The following is a 13850-nucleotide window of genomic DNA, read 5'->3' as shown; positions in this document are numbered from 1 at the left end:
CAAATAGCCGCCTGGGCATGGAGATCAAAACTGCATACTTGAGTCTGTGTAAATGTTTGCTCTCTGACCTTGGCTTACTTCTAAGGCTCTTGTGAGGACAGTCAGCTCTGCCAGCGGGGCACCAGTCCCAGGAGAGAGGGGTGCACTTTCCATAGTGATGTCAAAAGCTACAACCACATAGCCTGCTTTCCAGACCCCTTGCTCCACAAAGGAGCGTCCGTCTGTAAAGAGTATTAACTTGGGGTTCTCTAAGGGGGTTTCTCTTAGGTCCTCCCTTGCTGCATGAGTCTGAAGTATAATCTGCTCACAGTCATGCCTATGTCTTCATCCTCCTCGGGAAGGAAGGTGGCTGGATTCAATGTGGGGCGTTTTTAACTGGACAGCCAGCCCCTCTAATAAAAGTGCCTGGTATCTGAGGAGACGGCTGTCTGAGAGTCAAAGTCCGCCCTTAGAGATTAAGAGGTAAGACATATTATGGGGGGTGCAGACAGTTAAGTCTCTTCCAATGTTAATTTGGTAGCTTCTGGTAGCAGCAGGGCTACCTCTGCTACTGTTTGGAGACAAGCTGGCAAGCCCTTGGCTGTGATGTCTAATTCCTTACTCAGGTAGCCCACTGGTTGCTGTATAGGGCCTCAGAGCTGAGACAAAACCCCGAGGGCCATGCCTCCCCTTGCAGTTACATATAGATTGAAATCCTGGCAGGTGGGAAGGCCCAGGGCTGGAGTCTGAAGGAGGGCCTGCTTGAGTTTAAAAGCCAATTCAGCTGCTGGCTCCCACTCCAGAAAAGTTAAGTTCTTTTGCTGTGCGTCTTTGATCATCTCATTTAGAGGACAGGCAGGCTCCCCATATCTGGAATCCATAATCTACAAAATCCAGTAATGCCCCCAAGCCTCTGAGTTGTTTTAAGACATGGGGCAGAGGGCAGGAAGAAATAGGCTTGGCCCTACCTTCCCCCAGAGGCCTACTTCTCTTTGTTAAAACCAGGCCCAGATATGGTACAGATATCTGGCAAAGTTGTGCCTTGTACTTCGAGACCTTATATGCTCTTTCTGCCAGGAAGTTAAGCAAAGCTCTTGTACCTTCTTGCGAGATCTCCTCTGAGGAGTCACATAACAGAATGTCACCAACATACTGTATAACTGGAGTCTGTGGATGCTCAAATTGGCATAAGTCCTGAGCTAAGGCCTGACCAAACAAGGGGACGATCTGTAAAACTGTCCAAGTTAATTGGGTAGACTGGTCTGAGGGATCTTCAAATGCAAAAAGAAACTGGGAGTTGGGATGCAAAGGTATACAAAAGAAGGCATCCTTAAGGTCTAGGACTGTAACCATTCAGTATCCTCTGGAATTGGGGCCAACAAGGTATATGGATTAGGAACCACAGGATGTATAGGGATGACTGCTTCATTAATGAGTCAGAGGTCTTGGACAAGCCTCCATTCTCCATTGGGCTTTTGGACGCCCAGAATAGGAGTGTTGCACGGGCTGTTACAAGGTCTTACCAGGCCTTGGGCCTTAAAATTGTCTATTACAGCTTGTAATCCCTTTCTTGCTTCTGGCTTGAGAGGGTATTGTTTCTGATGTGGAAAGGAAGCTGAATCCCTAAGGTGCTCTGAGCTGGGTTTGCCCTACCCACTCTGCCAACTTTCCCTTGTGTTGCCCACACTTTGGGGTCAATTTCAGTCTCTACTAACGATAGGCAGAGTACTTATTTTGGTGCCATGCAAATGTTGGTCCCAAAACGGGCCAAGATGTCTAGCCCCAATAGGGGAGTTGGAATTTCTGGTAAAATAAGGAAGGCATGTGAGAAAAGTTGTCCCAGTTACAGCTCAAAGGCTGAGAGAAATGCCTAGTTACCAGCTCCCCAGAAAGGCCTTTAACGGTCACATTATGGGATGAGGGTAGGCTAGGGTTGGAGAGGAAAGCACAGAAGGTGGCTCCAGTGTTGAGGAGGAAACTAATTTCCTTGTCCTCAGCAGTCAGGGTTACCCGGGGCACCTGGGTGGAGATGACAGTCCATGTCAGAGCCAGGTGGGAAGGCCCCAGGACCCATCAGTCCTGCTGCTGGACCATCTGAGATGCTGAATCAGCCCGGGGTGGCCTGTGCCCCTTTGGACAGTCCACCTTCCAGTCGTTCCCTGTGCAGATAGCACAAGGCTTAGGGGGTGTTTTGCTGCTTCCCTGCAAGCAGTCTCTCCGGACATGCCCTCGCTAGCCACAGTTGTTGCAAGTAACTGTGGGAGACTTGCATCCCCCGAGTCCCTGATTTATGACAGCCTCTTAGAGCGCTACAACCAGGTCTGCAAGTCTTCTCTTTGCCTTTGGCCTTCCTCTCCTTGGCCTCCTCTTGATTCCGGTTGTAAAAGACTGAGGTGGCGATTTTTTGGAGGTTCTCTAAGGTACTGTCAGGGCCTGTTGCCAATGTCTGTAATCTCCTGCTAATGTCTGGGGCCAACAGATTTGTCTTTCAAAAGAAGTTGGCCCTCAAAAGAGTCTGGGGACATGGAAGTGTACTTTGTCAGTGTCTCCCTGAGTCTGTCCATAAAGGCCAAGGGATTCTCATCCTTCCCTTGATCTATAGTTGACAACTTAGAGTAGTTCAAGGGTTTGGAGCGATACATTCTTAACGCTTGAATCACACAGGCATGAAAATGTTTCCTATTCCAATCTTCTAGCTCAGTGGTCGGCAAACCACGGCTCGCAAGCCACATGCGGCTCTTTGGCCCTTTGAGTGTGGCTCTTCCACAAAATACCACAGCCTGGGCAAGTCTATTTTGAAGAAGTGGCGTTAGAAGAAGTTTAAGTTTAAAAAATTTGGCTCTCAAAAGAAATTTCAATCGTTGTACTGTTGATATTTGGCTCTGTTGACTAATGAGTTTGCTGACCACTGTTCTAGCTCATCATCAAGCTATTTAGGTCTTCCCAGGGGACAGCCTGTTGGCCAATGGGGTAATGGTCAATCTGATCTAGGGAGGCCCCACCAGCATTTGCTAAGTATTCATCTCCAAACTGCTGAGCTGCCTCTGTGACTGACCGTTTCTCTCACCCTGACAGAGTCTGACTTAAGAGAAGCATTGCATCCTTCCATGACAAATCAAAGGTTTGTGTTAACTCCTGGATAACGTCTATGTACTTGTCAGGGTCATCTAAAAATTTCCCCCAATCCATCTTAATTTGTCTTAAGTCTTGTAGGAAAAGTGGTACCTGAACCCAAGTGGGTTCGAGCTCTCCCTGGGCCACCACCTGAAGGAGACAGAGAGTAGCTGAGGGCCGGGGTGGCCGAATCTCCTTTGGTCTAGGCAGGACTGGTTCTCCCAGTGGTCCTGGATAAGGAGGACAAGATGATTCAGATACACTTGATGGAGCACTAGACTCCGCTATCTCCCTAGGGGGTTCTGATTCTCTGGTACCACTTTGGATTAGTGCTACCAAAAGCGAGGGATCAATTCTACACTGCTGCCACAATTTCTGATTGTCCCTTAAAGCAAAGAAGGCTGAACATATAGGACCTCAGACCACTTCCCTTCCCTCCTACAGGCAAGATCTGGTCTCAAGATGTATTATACTTCCCTCTGGGGCCATGTCTCTCCATCTGCAAGCTTATATTGAGGCCACCCAAGAGTACAAAAGATCAGGAGCTTTTTCTTAAGGGTTTGTGGGTCAAACGAATCTCAGTTCCTCAGTATCCAACCTGGGGGAGTGCTGACCTTGATGGTAGATGAGGAGCTCATCTGAAAAGACAAAAAGAACAAAGAGGTGACCAGTGCCATCTTGTTTGGGCCCTCACAAGACATCTCCTGTTTAGGGCAAGAGGAAGATTGGATATTTTTCTGTTGATTTTTAGAGAGTGGAAGGTGGGGGTAGATGGGGAGAATCGTCAATGTGAGAGAGACACATTGATTGGTTGCCTGCCATATGTGCACCAACTGAGTCCAGGGATCAAACCTCCAACCCAGGTACATGCTCTTGATCAGGAATCGAACCTGTGACTCTTCAGTGCATGGCCCGACGCTCTAACCACTGAGCAACAACAGCCAGGTCTGTTCCTGGACTGTTAGAAAAATTATTATTAAAATGTTTTTGGAATTTACTGTGGTAACATTGGATAATAAAAATATATAGATTTCAAGTGTATGATTATATAATACATTATCTGTATATTATATTGTATGATCACCACCCAGGTCAAATCTCCTTCCAACACCATTTATCCTCCTCTATACCCTCTCCTGTCTCCTCCTGTAGCAACCCTTTATCTCTGGTAATCACAATACTGTTGTCTGTGAGTATGAGTTTTGTTTTGTTTTGAAAAAAAATTATTATTGTTTTTTTAGAGGTAGAAGATGGGAGAGAGAAAGAAACATATATCAGTTGCCTTCCATATGCACTTGACTGGGAACAAAGTGCAACTTGGACATGTGCCCTGAATGGGAATCGAATTGGTGACTTTTTTGTTTATAGGAAGATGCTCAACCAACTGAGCCACACCGGCCAGGGCTATAAGTTTTTATGTTGTTTTTTACCTGCTTAATCTTTGTACATATTTCACCTAGCTCCTCAACCCTCCTCATGTCTCACAGCTTACAGTCTATGAATCTGTTTCTATTTTGTTTGTTAGTTTATTTTGTTCACTAGATTCCACATATGAGTGAAATCATATGGTGGTTGTCTTTCTCTGACTGGCTTATTTTGCTTAGTATAATAATCTCCAGGTCTTTCCATGCTGTCTTAAAGGGTAAGAGCTCCTCCTTTTTTACAGCTCTTTATTTCATTGATATTTTGTGTTGCTATTTTGGACTGTCTTGTTTATTTCTGCTCTCATCTTTTTTATTTTCTTTCTTCTATTCACTTAGTGCTTTGTTTGTTGTTTTTCTAATTCCTTGAAGTGTAAAGTTAGATTGTTCATTTGAGATTTTTCTTACTTCCTGAGGTTGGCCTGTAAAGCTACGAATTTCCCTCTCAGGATTGCTTTAACTTTGTCCCATTGATTTTGGGTTGTTTTTTATTTTAATTTGTTTCAACATATCTTTAGATTTCTTTTTTTATCTCATTGTTAACCCATTCTTTGTTTAGTAACATGTTATTTAGCCTCCATGCTTTTGTGAGTTTTTCAGTTTTTTATTGTGATTGATTTCTAGTTTCATACTCTTATGGTCAGAGAAGATGGTTGATATAATTTCAATATTCTTAAATTTATTGACACTTGTTTTGTGTCCTAACATGTGTTGTATGCTAGAAAGGACATATGTACTTTGAAAAGAACGTATGTTATTCTGCTTTGGGGTGAAATGCTCTGAAGATATCAATAAATCCATCTGATCTATTGTGTTATTTAAAGCTGCCATTTCCTTATTGATTTTCTGCCCAGAAGATCTCTCCATTGATGTCAGTGGGGATGATAAAATCTCCTACTATAACTGTAATATTGTCAGTATCTTCTTTTATGTCAATAATGGTTGACTTTACATATTTCGATGTTACTACATTGGGTATATAGATGTTTATAAGGATTATATTCTCTTGTTGGATTGCTCCCTTTATCATTATGTAATGTCCTCCTTTATCTCTTACTATAGCCTTTGTTTAAAGTCTATTTTGTCAGCCCGGCCAGTGTGGCTCAGTTGGTTGAGCATTGTCCCATGAACCTGGAGGTTGCCGGTTTGATTCATGATCAGGGCACAATCCTGGATTGCAGGCTCAATCCCCAATAGGGGGCATGCAGGAGGCAGCCAATTGTTTTTTCTTTCTTACTGGTGTTGCTATTTCTCTGAAATCAGTAAAAACATATTTAAAATTTTTTTTAAATAAAGTCTAATTATCGCTATCCCAGATATTTTTCCCCTTTCCATTTGCATGAAATATCTTTCTCCATCCCTATGCTTTTAGTCTGTGCATATCTTTCATTCTCAGGTGGGTCTCTTTTAGACAGCATGTATATGGCTCTTTTTTTTCTTATCCTTTCAGCTACCCTATGCCTTTTGATTGAAGAATTTACACTATTTAAAGTGATTATTAATAGGTATGTATTTATTGCTATTTTATTTATTTAACTATGTTCCTTAGCTCTTTTTTTTTCTTTCTTTTTTCTCATTCTCTTTATTGGCCCTTTAACCTTTCCTATAATACTGGGTTGGTCTTAACAAACTCATTTAGATTTCATTTGTCTGGAATGATCTTTAAGTCGTCTTCAATTTTAAATATTAGTTTTGTTGGGTAAAGTAGTCTTTGTTGAAAGTCCTTCCTTTTCAGCACTGAATATTTCATTCCACTCCCTTCTGACCTGAAATGTTTCTGTTCAGAAATGAGCTAAAAGTATTATGGGAGCTCCTTTTTAGGTACCTAATTTTCATTATGTTGCTACTTTTCAGATCCTTTTTTGTCTTTAACCTTGCTATTTTAATTAAGATGTATTTGGTGTGGGCCTCCTTGGGTTTATCTTCTTTGGGATTGTGTGTGCTTCCTGAACTTGTGTGTCTTTTTCCTTCACCAAGTTACAGAAGTTTCAGTCATTATTTCTTCTAAATAGGTTCTCAATTCTTTACTCTCTTCTCCTTTCTCTACCACCATGATGTGAATGTTGATACACTTCATTTTGTCCCTAAGGTTCTTTAAACTATTTTCATTAAAAAAATTTTGTTATTGTTGTTCTGATTGGGTAGCTTTTCTATCTTTTTTTTCAAATCACTGATTCATTTGTCCACTTCATCCAATTTTGTTTATTCCTTCCAATGTATTCTTCATTTCGTATATTGTATTCTTCATTTCTGACTGGTTCTTTTTTATGGTTTCTGTGTCCTCTTTGCATGTTGTGGTCATTCCTACTAAGATCCTTGAAGGTCTCACGAAGTTCCTAGGACATCCTTATAACCATTTTTTTTATACTCTATCCTGATAAATTGCTTACCTAAATTTCATTTAGTCTTTTTCTGGGGATTTCTACTGTTCTTTCATTTGTGGCATGCTTCTTTGTCTCCCCATTTTGGCTGCATCTTTGTATTTGTTTCTATATTTTAGTCTTTGTAGGTGTCCTGTGGTACTAGTGGTGCAGTTTCCTTGATCACCTGATCTGGATGCTACAGGAATGTCCCATGTATTGGTTATGTGGGCTCTTCTGTTGCAATAGAGTCTTGATTGTTATTGGCTTATTCGTGTGTGGTGTCAACCCTGTGTCTGGCTGATTGTGAAGACCAACCTCAACCACAGTGTATGACCTGCTGTGCAAGTACTGATTACATGAAGCAGAATTCACCTCAGAAGGGTCTGGTATCTGCAGAGATCTCCCTTTGGATGTGTCACTTGTGAAGATAATTGGATCCTGGTCTGATGTCTGAAGCTGGCCACTGATGTGTTTAGGTTCTGGGGCCTCTTCGGATGGACTGTGGTGCAGGCCAGTGACTGGTTGTGGGCAATGTTTTTGGAGCTATAAACGATTTAGTTTGTGGCTGCCTTTGCTTAGCCTGAATGTGCATGGAAAGGACTAAGTTTCACAACAAGGCTAGCTTTTATCAGGATTGGGCCTGGGAGTAGATCAGCAAAAGACCTAAGGCATTCTGAAATCCACCTCCACCTGCCTCTGCCTGCCGGCTGCCTGCTAGGCTAGTCACTGAAAGAGCATCTTGCACTACTCGAGTTGCCTGAGCTAGGTTCTCAGTGAGTAACTAGGTAGGGGTGTTCACCAGATTGATTCAGGTTCAAACTCAGTTCCAGTGCTGGGTCTGAGGCCACTCAGCAAGTGTCCTAGGGTATACCATACACCACACACACCTTTGTGGTGGGCAAGGTCTAGGGGAGTCATCAGGATGAGGCCAGCAGAGTTTTTCAGACCCAAATAGAGCAAGATTTGGCTATGTGAATGTAAGGCTCTGCTCTAGTTGGGTGTGCAAGGGAAAAATGGCCCATGTCCTAGAGCAGCCTTGGGCAAACTACGGCCCACGGGCCGGATCCGGCTGTTCTATCCAGTTCTCTTGCTCTCCCCTCCGCTCCTTTACTTTGAATTTATATTAGTTCACACAAACACTCCATCCATGCTTTTGTTCCGGCCCTCCGGTCCAGTTTAAGAACCCATTGTGGCCCTCGAGTCAAAAAGTTTGCCCACCCCTGTCCTAGAGCCACTCAAGTCAGCCTGTCCCCGTTTGTGCTGGGAGGAGAAAGCTCTGCAGGACACAGCCTTTGTGAGTTAGAAAGATGGGGCTAGTGGATCTCTTGTGTCAGAGAAGCTCTAACCAGGCTTGTGGAAGGGGTGGGGAGTGGCCTGCTTGCCAGAGCCATTCAAGTCAGTCTGTCCAGATTCAACCCAGACCTTGGCAGAGTGGATCCACCAAGATTCTGAAGGGTGTGGCTGTGTGGAGCCCGGAGAGTGGAGGTAGAGGATCTCCAGTGAGGGCTAAGCACCAGTCAGGTTCACGGGAAAGTGGGGTGAATGGCCCCTCTCTCAAACCCACACAACTCAATCACTAACACTCTCTGAGTCTGCCCAGACCTCTACACCCAGACCCAGAAGACTCCTCAGCAGGCGCAAAATCCACAGGGTGGGGCTATTGTAATCCCCAGGCTATTGGCATATGGGGGGAAGTGCTCCAGCTAACAAAGATGGAGTGTAGGAGAGGAGCTCTTCTCAGGGAGCCATGTGGCTGGCTCTTCAGCTCTCTCCCCAGAGCTACAAATCCCACTCTCTCCTCACATAACTCTAGTCTGCTCTGCCCTCCCTCTGCCAGACCCTAGGGTGAGTGCCTATGAAGGAGATTTTGTGCTTTGGCCCTTTTAGAGGACTCCTATCTCTATCTAAGGCACAGAAACCCCTGCTTTTCTCAGCCAGATGCTATGCTGGCGCCTCTTCACGACTCTGGTTCTTTGGACTAGGGAGCCCGGCTTGGGTTTGTGAACTACAGCTGAGATATCCATGCAGAACCTAAGCCACTACCCATGTGGATGGATCTATTCCTTTTATGTCTCTCCCCTTCCTACCAGTCTCAATGTAGCTTCTTCTGTAAATCCTTGGCTATAAGAGTTCTCTTTACCTATTCTTCAGTTTGTTATTCAGGATGAGTATAGCTTCCACCTATTTTGCTGCCAACTTGGATCTCTGTGAATGCCGTATCTATTTGCAGCTAAGGTTCAAGTTCTGGAGAAGGGGCTGACGCACAAATGAATACCCTAGACAAGAAATGTAAATTTAGAAGGCATGGGGGAGCCAGGCAGAGACCTTTCTCTAGTGGAAAGGCTCTCTGAAACCCCGACCCATCAGCTTTTATTTACTTGAATACACATTTGCCCTTTAAGAATACAAACAGGTATATCAATGGTAAAGTTTGGTAAACAGTAAAAGTATTATCAGGTTAGGGGATTGCCTTCAGCCATTCAGACAACAGCAGGGCAATATGCTGACTTTCAGCCCTGCTGAGTATCAAAGTCCATTAGCCTTACAGCGGACTTCTTGCATAATTATGCTAACTACTGTTGGTCTTTGCCTCCAGCAATTCCCCGTTTTTGTTTTCTTAATAAATCTTGAAAGGTGTATGCCGCTTGCAGGGCTCGTGTCCTTTTAAGACTTTTCATTCCACATCTGCAAACTAGAATTAAACATAAAAGAACAAGAATGAGACAGGCAATAGTGGTTATGCTAAAAAGAAAATGTAGGGAGATACAGTGAAAAGGATTGCGTTCTTTTATTTCCTTTTAAAAATTGTCAGGTATTTAAGTAATTAGTTCGTAGTAGGCTTCTTTCTGGGCCATCAGTTCTATACGTGTCCCCTTCCCAATCACTGTCCCCTTGTGACATGACAGCAATGATATTCAAGTTCTGGATGGTGGACAAATGATGGGCAATGGCAATGCAGGTCCAACCTTCTTTGGCTTTGTCCAGGGCAACCTGCACAAACGCACAGCTGATGACTGCTAGCATGGCAAGGCGTCTTTACCATACCCCATCTCTAGACTGTTTTTCCTCTGTCTCATCAGCGTGTTGCATGGGGCTGCTGCTATCTGTGGTTGGAGTAGTCAGTCGTCTGCAGTCACAAGTACAGGGTGAGGCTCAGGGTGCAAGTCCTCTCTCGGATTCATGTTGGGGGAATCCACACGGGATTGGAGGAGTTTTCTGGAAATACACAAGCATATCCTCTACCAAAGGTTAATAAAGGGAGCCTTCCATATACCAGACTCGGGATCTTTCTATTTAACCAAACCATTTTCCTTTTGGCTTATTCTGACACCAGTATAATTTCATGGGTGTCTGGCCATTGGCATTACAAGTGAAAAAATTTGAAGTAATTAAGGCTTAATGTAGTTTATTTACAGGAGATTTCTCCACTATTCCCCCTTTTTTGTTTTACAAGTTGGGATTTTAGAGGCCTAATACATTGATTTTTAATTACAGTTTTCTAGATATTTGAAGGGGATCTCCTTTTGTTTTTTTTCCCAGAGTAATTTCTAGGCCACATTTAGGGAGTTTCTTTTAAAAAACCTTTTGCTTTCTTTTAAACAGAGCAACAAACTTGGTTGCCTTTTAGAAATACCAGTAGGAGAGAGGTATGCTGGCCAATACTGCAATGCATACATATCAAGTAAAAGTAACTCCTTTTACTTATGGTATCTTATTAATGGTGAGATTTAATGCTTGAATAATAATTATTAGTTTACTTTGTAAATATTAGCGGAAGAGGTGTTAAAATTTCTCCTTTTTATTAAGCTTAAAATTTACTTTTAACAAGTATTCTTTTTGGCTAGTGCTCATTTGCATATGTATGCAAATTTTACTTTGGATTTTGTTACAACCAATTGCTTATAAAATATTGGCTTCTCATATAAATGAGTTTATATGAGACCTTAATTTTATTGTAAAAAGCTAATTTATTAAGTAACTAAAGTAGGCATCTTTATTGAAAAAGCAAAGTAAGCAAACTCATACATTTAACCTATGAAATACAGATGTTGCCCCATCCCCCTAGCCCAGTGGTCGGCAAACTGCAGCTCGCGAGCCACATGCGGCTCTTTGGCCCCTTGAGTGTGGCTCTTCCACAAAATTCCACTGCCTGGGCGAGTCTATTTTGAAGAAGTGGCGTTAGAAGAAGTTTAAGTTTAAAAAATTTGGCTCTCAAAAGAAATTTCAATTGTTGTACTGTTGATATTTCGCTCTGTTGACTAATGAGTTTGCTGACCACTGCCCTAGCCTATTTGAAGAGCAGGCTGTGTGAGGCTTCTTGTTTTAAAATTCCGTTGCTGAATAATCTGCTTAAGAAGTATTCAGTAACTTTGTCCTGCCCTCCCTTAGAGGTTGAGACTTTTATAACATTTAAAATATATGTATATAAATAGAACACAGTTATTAATTTTTATTTGATAAAGCTTCCCACGTGATTTCAAGTATATTAGATCGGCCTAATTTAGTTAAAAAATATTTCTTTTAAGAAGAGAGTAAATCCTTGAATCATTTCTGGGCCTTTGAAATGTCCCAAAGCTATCTCTTGGTTAAAGTCTTGAAATTTAACTTGGAAAGACTATGAAATATACATAACCCAAAGATTATATTATACACTTTTTGTAATTATTCTAAAAGGTATTAATTAAATTTAAACTGGTTTTTATATTAAGAATTTGGTTCAGACCATAGAATTAATCCTTTTTTAATCAGGCCAATAAAATATTATATCCTAGGTTGAAATTTTACCATATGTAGTATACGTAAGGACTACAATATGTTTTGAACTACTAATTTTTCTAGTGAAAATCCAGAATTATTTTTCTCAAAAATGAATTTCTACACTTTATATATTTGATTATTATAACTATATAAGCTTTCCCAATTTAATTTGAACTTTTAACTTTTAGAAGCCTTAAATTTTAGGTGGCTTGTTAAATACTTAGCATTTCTTAGGTTAGTAAAACCTTCACATTTTTAAGGATATATCTTATATAAATAAAAATGTAAATGTTCGTTTGTTCAAAATCTTAAATCTCCGAAAGTTCTTCACTGATTGCTTTGAAATTTTGACACAACGTTGCATTCGAATACGCGCGTGTTTTTATGTACCTTATACCTACTATTATATAGATGTCACACCTGTGACAGGTAAAAACATGCTTTTTTTGAAAAACAGCGCCATCTGTTGGACGTAAAAGCAACACACACTATACTAAATATTTTATGATTCCATTTCAATGTTTCCGATTGCATTGTTAAATTGAATTTTCATAGATTTCGATTTATTTTCATTTAGATTTAATTATTTCGTGTGACATTGCGTTGGAATTGAGCTATGTCATTTACCATAGCATTCATTTCGTGATTATAGTTCGATCTGCTTTAGTTCATCCAAATAATGCCTTGCAGAAGATCAAACCTAGGTCGTCTTACTCGCGGAGCGGAAGCAGTGCGACGAGTAATTGAAAATCAAATTGAGGAAGAATGGGCATCAGCGAACAAGCGAAACAGACAAAGAATGGCTCAGATACATGCTGAGGAAGCAGCAGAGTGACGTGCAGCCAGACTTGAGGATGCACGGTTGCAAGCATGGCTATCGCATTCTGCAGCTTCAGATCTGCTTCGTTCTCAACAGAATGAACGCGACAGGCTGATTCTTTTTTTTTTTGCTTCTTCTAATCTGCCATTGAACCCCCCTACTGTATTTTTCAGTTTAGTTTTTTCTTCTTCAGCTCTATGACATCTGTTTGGTACTTATATTTTCTCTTTTTTGATGTTTGTGCTGTGTTTATAAATTTTTCTCCTGAGTTTGGTTAGCATCTTTATGATCATTACTTTAAAATCTAATCAGGTAAATTATTTGCCTTTGTTTTATTATGTTTTTTCCCTGGTGTTTTATTGTTTCATTTGGAATTCCGTTGTTTCCTCATTTGCTTAACTCTTTGTTTTGTGTGTTAGTGAAACAGCTGTCTCTGTCTGCCAGTCCTGAAGGGTGGCCACAGGCAGGAGATGAACCTTACTGTTTAGCCTTTCCCTGACACTCGGTTGTCTCTTGAACCTGGTGGTTGTCTAAGCATTCTGGTTTATTCTTTGTCGGGGCTCGATGAAGGGGTGCCAAGACCCGTGGTGTTGCAGAGAGTGGGATCTCAGTCAGCACCTGCTTTCAGGATGATTGTAGTCTAGACCAGGGGTGGGCAAACTTTTTGACTCGAGGGCCACAATGGGTTCTTAAACTGGACCGGAGGGCCGGAACAAAAGCATGGATGGAGTGTTTGTGTGAACTAATATAAATTCAAAGTAAAGGAGCGGAGGGGAGAGCAAGAGAACTGGATAGAACAGCCGGATCCGGCCCGTGGGCCGTAGTTTGCCCACGGCTGGTCTAGACACTCAGGTTGCAGCTTTTACAGTATGCAAACATACATAGTCCTGTGGGACTGCAGTGGCACCCTGACGACTTTCAGACCCATGTGAGTTATGGGCTTTTTCCTTGGCAATAGTTGCAAAAATTCAGGGCTCAGACAAGTGTTTGAGCTCTTTTCTGGTAGGTCCTGGCAAGCTGTAGCTAGTCCAGGGGAGAGTGCAAAGATAGCTTCCCCTGGCCCATGTTCTGTGAGGAACCCTTCCTTAGCCCTGGGATGAGTCGTCCACCGAAAGCCTGCCACTCAGGCTGAAGCTGAGGACGAATAAATAGCCCTTTTTCAAAGGAAGACTTGAGGTGTTTCAGTCTGCTGTCTGTGCTGTGCCTTAGGGGGGTGGGGGTGGTCATAGTTTGCCAAGAACTGTCTCTAATTGTTTCAGATCCATGGGGCCCAGAAACACAATTCATCCTGGCCACAAGAGCCATGCCTGGGATGTCCCTTGTGTGGGCTACATGGGGCCACTTAACTTTGTTGGGGCTATAGGAGTGGTGCAGGTGCCAGGCATGCCCACTGGC

At 42.3% G+C, this 13850-nt stretch overlaps 1 protein-coding gene across 3 annotated transcripts in view; it reads left to right on the top strand.

The window, feature by feature from the left end:
- UXS1 (UDP-glucuronate decarboxylase 1) overlaps positions 1 to 13850 on the top strand; it is a 134556-nt gene that overhangs the window by 62483 nt on the left and 58223 nt on the right. Inside the window, exons 5-6 of one of the 3 annotated variants that reach the window (XM_080684076.1) lie at positions 3055 to 3100; positions 5965 to 6019. The exons of the other annotated variants lie outside the window; for them this stretch is intronic. The gene's annotated coding sequence lies outside the window, so the exon portion shown is untranslated. The remainder of the gene's footprint in view (positions 1 to 3054; positions 3101 to 5964; positions 6020 to 13850) is intronic. 3 annotated transcript variants of the gene reach the window in all.

This window comes from Plecotus auritus (genome assembly GCF_963455305.1).
Source record: "Plecotus auritus genome assembly, chromosome: 8".
In the NCBI taxonomy this organism is placed as follows: domain Eukaryota; kingdom Metazoa; phylum Chordata; class Mammalia; order Chiroptera; family Vespertilionidae; genus Plecotus; species Plecotus auritus.
The sequence above is the reverse complement of the archived record's forward strand: the minus strand, read 5'-3'. Positions and strand labels throughout refer to the sequence as shown.